Source organism: Barbus barbus (genome assembly GCF_936440315.1).
Source record: "Barbus barbus genome assembly, chromosome: 1".
Classification (NCBI taxonomy): Eukaryota; Metazoa; Chordata; class Actinopteri; order Cypriniformes; family Cyprinidae; genus Barbus; species Barbus barbus.
Window position 1 is genome coordinate 42,002,542 of NC_136729.1, and position 11,941 is coordinate 42,014,482.

The window sequence follows — 11,941 nt, forward strand, 5'->3', positions numbered from 1 at the left end:
ATAGCACCACTGCCGTACAAAGAACCTGTTAAGCCCCTTTAAAGGTTCTTTTTTTCAAGCCAAAGAACCACTGTTGGTGCTGTTTAGCACCATTTTTTTTGAAGAAATACAATGCAATATGGCACCTCTTATGGTTCTACATAGCACCATTTGACAAAGGTGCTGCATAGCAGCTTTAAAGATATGGTGCTATAAAGCACCAAAAGTGGTTCCCCTATGATTACGAGCCAAGAATCTAGTGCTATATAGCACCATTTTGTTTTAGAGTGTAGCAAAAAGAATAGCAATCACTCTCAGAATTTTTGTCAGTCACTGTGACGGTACCTTTTCAAAAGGAATAATTATGGTACTAACATGTACTAATATTCACACTTTAAGGGTAAATAAGGTACAACTATGTACCTTTTGATAAGATGCTGCCCCATTGACAACAACTTTTTTCTGAGAGTATATGGAGAACTGATTTACATATATCTATATATCCCATAATTTTCTAGCTGCATAGTACAAACCTGCAAATCCATTTTGTGGTGCTTCCCAAGCTGCACAGTACTAAACAGAACTGCTTTGCTTTTACGATCAATGTTATAATCAGCAGTCAACAGATGGAGCCGTTCACAGAGGGCTTGCTGCGGCCCAGGATCCCTTCTCTGAAAATCAATCAGCAAAAAGTTATTTCCCCAGAAAAAAAATTGACACTGAAACAGCTATGCTAAAAATGTGACTTTTTGAGGCTAAAACTGCTGAAAGCTTTAAAAATTATGAAGCATCTTTAATCATGCTCATTTATCATACACAGCAGGACAGTCTTAAAAACCAAACAGTCTACTAAAAATATCTTGATGAATGTATTGTGTACTTATAAATGTATTATTATAAATTTACTTGTTGCAATCCATAGTGTATTTTCTACACTGAACTAATCCTCAATCCTCAAAAATTTCTAATATTTATGTATGTAAGTACAAAAAAACAGGGTTCTTCATTAAATATTTTTTTTTTTTTTTATAATTACTAAAAGTTTTATATTTAAGAACTAACTAAATAAACAAACAAACAAAGTAGATTTTACATTTTCTGAAATTAACTAGTGCTTGCAAAAGTTGCCACAACAATACAATTTTTAAGTGTGGTTACTAGGATGTTCAGGTGGTTGCTACGCTGTTAAAAGTGAGAATATGCAGGTATGTTTCTGAAGGTAAGCCTATGAAGTTAGCAAAGTTTTTTTGAAGCAAAAGGCATCAAGGACATTTAGATTTTTAATTTCACAGCCCCTTTAAAGAAGTTTTTATATCTGATGTGACCCTTATGAATTGCTTTCCTCTGTGTAAGTCAAAGTAGTCAGGTTAATTTAATCATATACATAACACTTGTGACCTGAATAAAATCAGTTAGGTATTACCACATATACATTTTAGGTTACCTGACAAAACATTCAGTGTAGGTGTTTGCAAGGGTATTCAGTGGGTGTCAGGTGACTGCAGCTATAGCAAGTCCACAGAGTCCACCTCCATATCTATGTGAGATTCAGGTCTCAGGTTCCTCCTTCAGTGTGAGCCTACAGGATTTTTTGCCTGTTTTATCGTCAGCCAGGTGAAAATCGTAAGCCTGATCACCTATAAAGGGCTCGACAATCCACACGGTATCTTCAGAACAGAAGTTCAATACATGAGGTTGGAGGTTTCTTCAAACTCACCCTAAGTATGAGAAATATCAATAATGATGTTCAGCAAAAAAAGGTACTGAGGCAAAATACAGCAAAAGCCATTTTATAAACCTTGTAAATAATAAGTAAACGTTAGCACACTTTTAAAAAGAGTCTTTTTTTATGGAAATATAATTATTTAAAAGCATGAACGAAATGTAATGTTTTGAAAGCTTAATTGTATGTTAGTTACAAATAAATGAAATTGTGTGTTTAAATGTATATTAAATTAAATTAGATGAATAATTAGCCACTTAAGTAGGACTTTAATTTCATAATTACTTGTATTTTTTTGTAATTACACATTTGTAAAGATGAACAATTTAGCACACTTGATATTTATTAGATTTAAATGTATTATTAAATAACACACTACGGTTAAAATTATAACCGAATACTTTACATGTGCTCTAGTATATGTCAAGACATCAAAATAAGTGTACTTAAAAAAAAAAAAAAAAGTTAAGTAAAACTTTGACCTTTTAATTTGACATTATTACAAAGTGTTCTTTAAAGTGCAACTCTTTAGGTACAATTAAGTGACATTAATTTCATTAGTACTATGTTATCTGCAAGTTTGTTTGTGTGTATGTATTTGTATATGTATGTGTATATATACTTTCAAGATTTGAAGTACACTACAAATGCACATTTAATACAATTAAGCACACTTCATTTTCACAAGGGAAAGCCACAGAGAGCAACGTCTTCATAAAAGCTCTTTATCACTTTGACTATGGCAGAAACGTTGCAGGCTGATTCAGAGTGACACTGATCTCCCCCTTCTTTGTGTTGCAGCTGATATGTGACACTCTGCAGCAGTATAATGCGTGTTGGCGTTTCCCCCACCGCAGCAGAACAAGCATCAGGCCTCTTCTACAGCCTTGAAGTGGGTGGCGCAAAAGACTGATGCCAGTAAATGTGCTATGATGTACAGAACAGTCCTGAAATATATGTTCTAATGTAAGAAGCCTAAAGGAGGTTAGAGACTCACCAGTGCGTCACTATTTATAACTCTGCTTCCACTTACACGACTGGTAAATCAACATCAATGTCAGTTCTGTGCTCTTTCTTGTGTATGAAAAATGTATGTGCAAAATCCAAAATATTTGTGTAAGTTTTGTTCAGCTACAGTATTTACAGTTAGGAATATACATCATCCGACATTTAGTTATGAGCTAAAAACATTCAATATTCATATGAGGCATGTGACATGATCTTGTGTACCTTTATCAGACAGGTTGTGATAAGAGTTCAGCATCCCGTTACTGAAGATCATGCCATTGGCTGATTTCTGTATTATTCATTCCCTTCAAAAAAAAGTGTATTGCATTTTAAATCATTTCAAATAGGCGAATAGGATTAAACTCATGTCTGTCGCAGCTTGAGGAATCATGCTGCAAGTGTAGATGATATGCGGTTTCATCATTTTATTCACCCTCATATCATTCCAAACTTGAATGATTCTTCGTTTTGTGCAACATGAAGAAAGATTTGTCCATATACTATATTAACAGACAGTGGTAATTTCAAACTCCAAAAAGGACACAGAGTTAGTATGAAATAATTCATACAACTCCAGTGGTGTTATTAAGCAATATAATCACTTTTTATGATGGACAGGGCAAACATTTCTCAAATAAAATAAAAACATTGATTAACTCATGTATACTCGTGCCCAACTCAAATATGGTGTGACACAAGAACCAGTGAGATTTGACATTATTAAAGGGATAGTTCACCCACAAATGAAAATTCTGTAATTAATTACTCATCCTCATGTCTTTCCAAACCCATAAGACCTTCGTTCATATTCGGAACACAAGTTAAGATATCTTTTATGAAATCTGAGAGCTTTCTGACCCTGCATATACAGCAACGCAACCGAAACATTCAAGGCCCAGAAAGGTAGTAAGGACATCAATAAAATAGTCCATGTGACATCAGTGGTTTAACCGTAATAACCACATTTTTGGGTGAAATATCCCTTTAAAGGCAGGGTAAGTGATTTCTGGAAGCCAATGTTGATATTTGAAATCACCAAAACAGACACGCCCCTATCCCAAAAGGGTCTCGCCCACATATGTGTAATCTACTCAACCCAGGCAACGATTCGTTCTGTGAAACATAAGCCGCTTTTCCACCGAAATTACCTGGAACAATATGTCCCAGGAATTTTTTCCCCCCAGACCTGCTGCTGTCTGCGTTTCCATCGCAGTCTAAAGTACCGAGAAGATTAGGCAATCTGGCGTCTTAACGTTAGGTCTGTGCACGTTTCTCAATACCAAGTATGCAAATTTCGGACTTGCATCCTTGGTAGTTTGGACTTCATGAGTTAAACTCGGGAGTGTGAACTCCCGCGGATGGAACGACGCAAGTCCAGTAATTCTGCAAAGAGCAGCGTGCTTGATAACGTCAGTCAGCTCGCCTTGGCTGCTGCAATCTTCCTCACTGTATTTACAGACAAAATATATCAAACACCACTGCCTCTTTTAGTTTTCATTTAAACATACTAATAGCCGCAGAAATGTAGTTCAGGGAACGTACATACATTACAATGAAACAAAAGATTATATCGAACATTGCCTGTTTTCAATTTCATTTTAACATATTAATAGAACAATAGAATAAAGACCAAAGACCTGTTAGACTTACCAAAAACGAATGATATCTTATGTTTATCCACTGCAGAGACATCAGAGCCAGCGGCAAATGTCAGAAGGACTAGCCGAGGTTAGGCTCCTCTTGTTGGGATACATGAACACTGGGCGCCCGGTGATCGCGTGGAGCTCACGTCTCCGAAATCGACAAAGCACATTTTCAAATAGGTGCTGTTTTTATAAATAAACCGCAGATTTGAGTTTGAAACAACTACATTCTCGCATGAAATACACGCGTCCAATGTAGGCAGACTTTAGCTGTGTAGATACGGTCTTACTCACCTATCGAGAAGAAACAAAGCAACCTCGGCGTCCGATCGCAGGCCTTCCGCTCCTTGAGTTCTCTCCAGCGCTGGAAAACTGATCCGATATTTACACGGGTCCTACATCTTGCCTTTTCATTCGTGTTTTTTATCCGCCATCTCTATCCTTCTGTCGCTCGGCTCGGCTGTTCACTGAACGCTCTCTCCTCCATATCATGAGTAGACACGCCCCTTACTGCTGATTGGCTACAAGTTTGTTTTGGTACTTGGCCCCGACTTTCAAAAACGTTTTTGAAAAATTAAATACCCCATCTTTAACATGTTATTTAGCAGCAGATTTCCAGCTGACAAAAATATTCTATGAAAGTTTTGCAAATGTTCTTGTTAACTTATGAAAAGGTTATTTCAAAATTCTATGAACATTCAAAACATCCGTTTTTTAAATCTTTGGTTACACTTTATTTTAAGGTGTCCTTGTTACAGTGCAAATGTATATTTAAGTTCTGAGTAATATTAATTAACTTCATGTACATACTATAGGGTTAGGATAGGGTTTGGCTTGGGGCTACTTGCATGTAATTATGCATAGTTTATTGTTATTATAATAGTAAGTACATGTAATGTGTAACAAATACACCTTAAAAATAAAAAGTTGCCAAATATTTTATTATTATTATTATTTGGTTAGAGAAAATATTAAGGGAACATTCCATTCCAGTAAGAAATACAATTTAGAAAAAAAGGCTCCATGATTAACGTGTAAATAACATATTGAGAACATTGTTAAAGACTAGGTAACTTGAACCTGAATGTTCTATTAATTTTACAGGAAGATTGTTTATTTATAACTTTAAGAGAACCTTGCCAGAACTTTTACCAAAGTTCTGAGAACGTTCTCTTTTAGCTGCTAGCCACATCTCTGAGCAACATGCATCAATATGACTTTCTTGATTGAATCAGTGTTTTTGAAAGAATAGGTTAAGTGATTCAATGATTCGCTCATAAAGACAGTCATTTGTTACCGCCTTTGGAGTCAGTGATAATCCCTAAAATCTTCATCAAACACACACACACACACAGAGAGAGAGAGAGAGAGAGAGATTCACAAATTGGATTTCTGACACTCACATTAGTGACATTTGAGGGAAATTGTGTGGACAAAAAAATGTCTATTGTTTACAATGTAGTGATGAATGAAGGACAGCTCACACAGGAGTCATGTTCATGCCAAGCAGGTTTTCAGTTTTTCTGTTGCTCAACTTTGTAAATTCGCTTGACTAACTTAAATCTGATGCAGAATGTGTGGGGAAATTTTTCATCATCACATGAATTTCCCAATCATGTGGATTAGTATTGACATGACTGGAATTCGGCCTTGAAAACTGAATAATAGTACATTTGAATGCACCAAGACAAATAGATGCATTACAGTACACACATTCTTTGATCGTGTATTGAAACCAGAACATTACTTTTACATTAATTTTATCCAGTAGGATGTCCAAATAGCAGTTTATTTTGATATTGGTTATTCCTCAGTGTATTTGCAAATACCTGAATCATGTGCATCAGAAGCCTATTCAAGCAAACATTACACCACACCCTTATTTAAAGGTGGACTGGATCACTTTTCATTCCTATTATATACTGTATTTCCTTTTGTTTAATTGAACTCCAAGCATAATCTCTCTTTTCACAGTGGCAGCTTCCCGTCACCACAAGCTCCTGTAGGGCAGAAATTGAAACTCCAGCACAATGTGCAGCGAAGGGTTTCCCCTGTGAGCCGAGCCATTCTAAACTCATTTGAGAGACACTGGGAGGTTTATGGGCACCTTCTTCATCATAACCCTCACACAAAGGTAACGGCAGCAAGGCCAGAAATATGATGAATGCCAGAGTAAAAATGAAAAATGTGGAGATACAGAGAGGAAAAGAAGAGACGTAAAAAGAAAGAGTTGCCCCAGCAGGCTGGTTAAATTCTCTGTGCGGAATTAAATAAGCCTAATTATGACAAATATTCCCTCTGCCACTGTGCTTAAGAATTATGAGCATATGTATTTATAGCATGACTGGCCTCTTACCGTCTTTCTCTCCTGTGTGTCCACGATCCCTCAGCCTACCAACCTCATTGAATTAAAGGGAAAGTCCACCTAAACATGAGAATTTTATTTACTAGACCACATGTTGTTCCAAGCCCACATGAGTTTCTTTATTTTGTGGAACACAATCAGCAATCAGTTCTGAAGATTGTGTATTTTGGTCTATCTATTTAATTATAATGAATAAAAAACAATAAAGAGACCACATGGAATATAAACAACTTAGCAACTATGTATACATTTTTACTAAATGTAAAATACATTGCTGCAGGTGCAAACTGAACAAGGTACGCACAAATCACAGGTGGCCTATAACTTGTATTCCTGGTAGGTTTCATACTTTGAATACAGTAGCATTTGTATGGGGTGTGATGACAGATTTTTAATTCTATTTAAGATATTTTCTCCTAATAAAAACATTTTGTGAAGGTTTTGTTATAGATCTACTGGTGGAACATGCACTGAGAGAAAAAACATTGAAAAGACATGTTAAGAAGGCCCCTAAAAATGTGATTCATATGGTAAAAAATAAGTGTTAATCAATATTAATTTATCTGGATTTACAGATTTTTTTTTTCCAAGTCAAAATACTATTTAAAACCACTGAATCAACCCTCAGGCCATCCAAGATGTAGATGGGTTTGTTTCTTCATTGGAAGAGATTTGGATACATTTAGTATTACATCACTTGCTTACCAATGGATCCTCTGCAGTGAATGGGTGCCGTCAGAATGAAAGTTCAAACAACTGATAAAAACAATGCGATGATACTCTAGTAATCCACACAAATACAGAGTTCTGGCATGAAACTCTAGATGGCGCAGTCTGATAGGTCTAACTCAATCTGAACTAATGACATCATTATCACATGGCATAGCTGATTGGTTCTCTCCTGTATCGGTAGCCAGTGCTTTGCTCAGCATCAAATATATGACTAGCGCTTGCTGTAGCAGTTCGCAGCGTGCTTCAGAAACCCTCCACCTTCCCCAGATCCACCTGTATAGATCTGCTACGAGGTGATTCATGTATGCTATAGGGGGTTATTTCATGTATGTTGTGTTTGCAGCAGCAGTATTTCTTGCATACTCACAGCTGCATGTTGTGGATGTATTGGCAGTAGCAAGTCTCGGTACTTGCTCTGCCACAGCAGCAGCAGCAGCGTAGCAGATCTATTCCCCCAGGACCAAATACATTAACATCGTCATGTACATTATCATGCCAATCCCTCTGAGAGTTGTGATGACAGAACACCAGTTCATTCATTAACGTCTTGTAAAAAGTGAAAAGCTGAGTGTTTGAAACAAATCCACCATTAAGGGTTTTTAACTTCTGGCCAAAATGCCCATTAATCATAATAATGCTGTCTCCAGTGAAAAAGTCTGTTGGTGTCCTCTCACATCAAAATCCACCAACATATTTATTTAGAACTGTTTTGGACTGTTTTTGCTTGTAAACAGCTTGATCTGTGCGTATTTTCCTCTTGATTCAGACGAGACAACATTTTCACTGGAGAAAGCACTATTATAGATAGAGGGTTCTTATTTTAGCCAGTAGAGTTAAAAATCATCATCTTAATAATGATTTTTTAAATTATTATTATTACAAACAAACAGATTTTCCCTTCACAATATGTTAATTGATGGACTGGAGTTGTGTGGATTACTTGGATTATTGTGATGTTTTCCTCAGCGGTTTGGACTCTCATTCTGACAGCACCCATTGCTTTATCCCACAGACTAAAACACAACCTGCTGCAACAGTGTAAAATTAGTCCAATTCTGCAGGAAAACTGTGGATTTGGCAACATGTCCTGAGGGCCCTTTTGAAGTTTGTTAAGGCCCCCTAACTGGCCCTTACTTAAAGTCATAAGATTGATTTCAACTCATGGATGTCAACTACTCAAAATAACAAATGGCTACAGTAATGAAACTTTGGTATGAACTAGCGACTTCAGTCCTTGGAGTGAGGAGAAAATCTATGGCGGTGGTTGTCTGAAGAAAAATAAAGTGTCCGCCCCGCTCTCCAGCTCTCCTCTCAACACGACCTCCACTTTCAGGAAGACAAATGTCCACCGGCCTTATCAGTCCGTCCATCTCGATTTCTCTCTCAGCAGCGTGTGGGAGAATGACTCAGACTAGTTGATCGATGCAAGTCGGGTCAGTCCATTTCTCATGGCAAGATGGCTCACCCGCCGCACCGGCTCACTGAATTACACTGCGGGGGCGGCAACTGGGGCACAGCAGAGATATTATGCCAAACAGCAGTTTATTTTAAGTAAAATGATTGAAGGTCTTATATAATGATAAATGTCTAACAGTTATGTGGGTTTTAGTTGATTTTATTCAATTATGCATTTATTTAATGAAATCTGAGGTTGTTCTGGTTAATTTTGCACAACCTCAGGATGAGGCTTATATCCCTTGTGGTTTTTTTCTGATTAAGATATCTGTGGGGGATGCCAGTCATGACAGAATTTAATCATTCACAGAGATTATTGCTACAAGTGGCTGCCGAATGATTCATGTCCAGAGATTGATTTAAAAATAATCAGGTTTTTGCTCAAGTGCACTTCAGTGAATATGTGAATGTCAAATTTTACACCACAGGGGGAAAAAAAGAAAAAACCTTAAGCAGTTTTGGTATCTGTCGGCTTATGATTTTTCATGGCGAATTAAGACACACAGTGCAGTTTAAACCCAAATCTTTAGAAAAACTTTATTTTCAAACTTTGCTAAAATTATCCTACTGCTTTATGAAATCCTGAGTCTTAAATTAAATATATTTGCTTAAGTAAGCTAATACTTTCTCAAAGACAAATCATTTTTTACTTCTTTATCAGAAAGCAGTAGAACAAAACAAAAACAGATGGCAAAGTCAAAGGCCTTACTTTGTAGACTGAAAATGAAATTGTGTCCAATGTATTTCTCTGTCTCTCTCTTTTCTGGAAATGCTAAGCCAGATGGCCATTAGTTTCAAATGCCTCATGGGTGTGTGTTTAAAGAAGTCAGAAACCCCTGTGAGCCACATGATCATTGTTATTTGATACACCCCAGTGCAAAATTGTGTAGTGTGTTGTGTTGTGGATGCTTGTTCGGTGACTTTAGATTAGCTTATAATGTATTTGCAGTTTTCATAAAGGGTAACTGTATGTCAATTATGATGGATTTGGCAATCATGTCTTGGATCTGTATGGTTTTAGTCTAATTTAAGATATCATAAATCGCACAAATACACTTAGATACAAGCAATATCAAAAGGGTTGTTGCTGGCTTTTGTATATAACTGTCAGTTTCAAACCCACTTTCAATCAGTATTATAGAAACATAATTGGCAGGACTTTGCTCCACTAACATAATATTATTTAATAAATATAACTACACATACATATATACATATTAGAGCTATCAATTGATTAAAATTCTAAATCACGATTGATTGCGCCCGCCATTAATCACACACTTATTATAAAATTAAGCATACAACATTTATCTTGTTTAATGCATTAATTTGCTATATCCATCAAAGAAACCATCAGACTGAAGGGTGATTCTCACAAAACTATTTTCTGCAAGCTTTTTTCAATGTAAATGTTGGTGTCTTTCCACAATATGGACACTTGGAATCTCCAAAAGGACATCAAATAACCAAATGATACAAGGAATCCAAATTATTCATAAATTTATGCACACCAAAGCACAATTGCAGAAACAAATTACAGAAATTCACAGAGGTTTGACTTGCTTCAGTAATTTATTTCTGTTTTGGCATTTATTATATAATGTTTATAAGTGTTCGAAATTAAAATAAATAAATTTTAGAAAAATTTGCACTTGTGTCAATAATTGCTCTTCATTAAGTAAATGATGCTAAATTTAAGCTTTAGTCTGAAATCGTATTATATGTTGTATGAAAAAAAAACTGACTGTATGATGTTTTTGCCAGAGCAAACATACCTTTTATAGCTACAATAATAATACAACACAACATATAAAGGATGCTAAATATATTCTTGAAAGTTGGCTCAAAAATATATATATTTTGGCATAAGTGGAATCTTACTTTACTTCTAATTTAATGGCTAAATTAATTGCTGAGTGTTAGGAGGAATAGAAGAAAGTATTTTATTGCCTGTAGTATTAATCTACACAGAAATATACTTCTTTAATGTCCAACCATTACAAGGCTAAATATTAGAAAATGTGGGCAACTTGTACACACAAATTAATTTATGAAATTATATGAAAACAGGGCCTCATTTTTAAATTCATGAGTTGACAAACATTACTCAGACTGCATGTTCTCTCTTGTCCAGTGAAAATAAATGCTAATGGATTTTTGATCTGGCCGCTGTCTGCCTCTCTGCTGGGATATCCTATGTCTGTAACACTGATATTTTTATGGCTGTGCTCCAAGTTTCTGAGGACCCATCAGAATAAACATGGAGACGGGACGAGCCAAACCACAGTGAAGGGTGTCTTACAGGAAGGAGTTTGCTTTTCCTTCCCCCTCATTGAATTTGCCTGATGCTTATGTATATTCAGGATGTAAGAGAGAGAGAGAGAGAGAGAGAGAGCAGGCAGAATAATGCATCTCATCCATCATAGTGATCTCATTTGTATTCTGAGTTATGTAAAGCAAACATGTACAGTATCATATGTTTGGATATTGTATGATATCAACGTATTGTGCAGCATCCACAACAGAAATGTATGTATAACTTATGGATGATATCTGTTATATACGTAATATTTTGTATCAAACATGCTCTTCACTGATGCTGTAGTCTCCTTGGTAAATAGAGACAAAATTGTTTGGCATGGTGGAAATAGTGTGGCCACATTTGCAAAAAAATAAAAATAAATAATAAAAATAATAAAATGGTTATTATACTTATTTTAGTTCTTGTTTTCTAGTCATATTTTTAAACAATGTACACTTCATAAAATATAGTGTAAAATAAAATACAAGACAAATATGTATTTTTTTATTGATTTATTTATTTTTTCTTTCACACAAAAATTTAAAACTGCTGAAAACATATTCAGGCCATCCAAGTTTGTTTCTTCATGGGAATTACATCACTTGCTCACCAATGGATCCTCTGCAGTGAATGGGTGCCGTCAGAACGAGAGTCCAAACAGCTGATAAAAACATCACAATAATCCACAAGGTTTGAAGCGAAAAGCTGTGTGTTTGTAAGAAACAAATCCATCA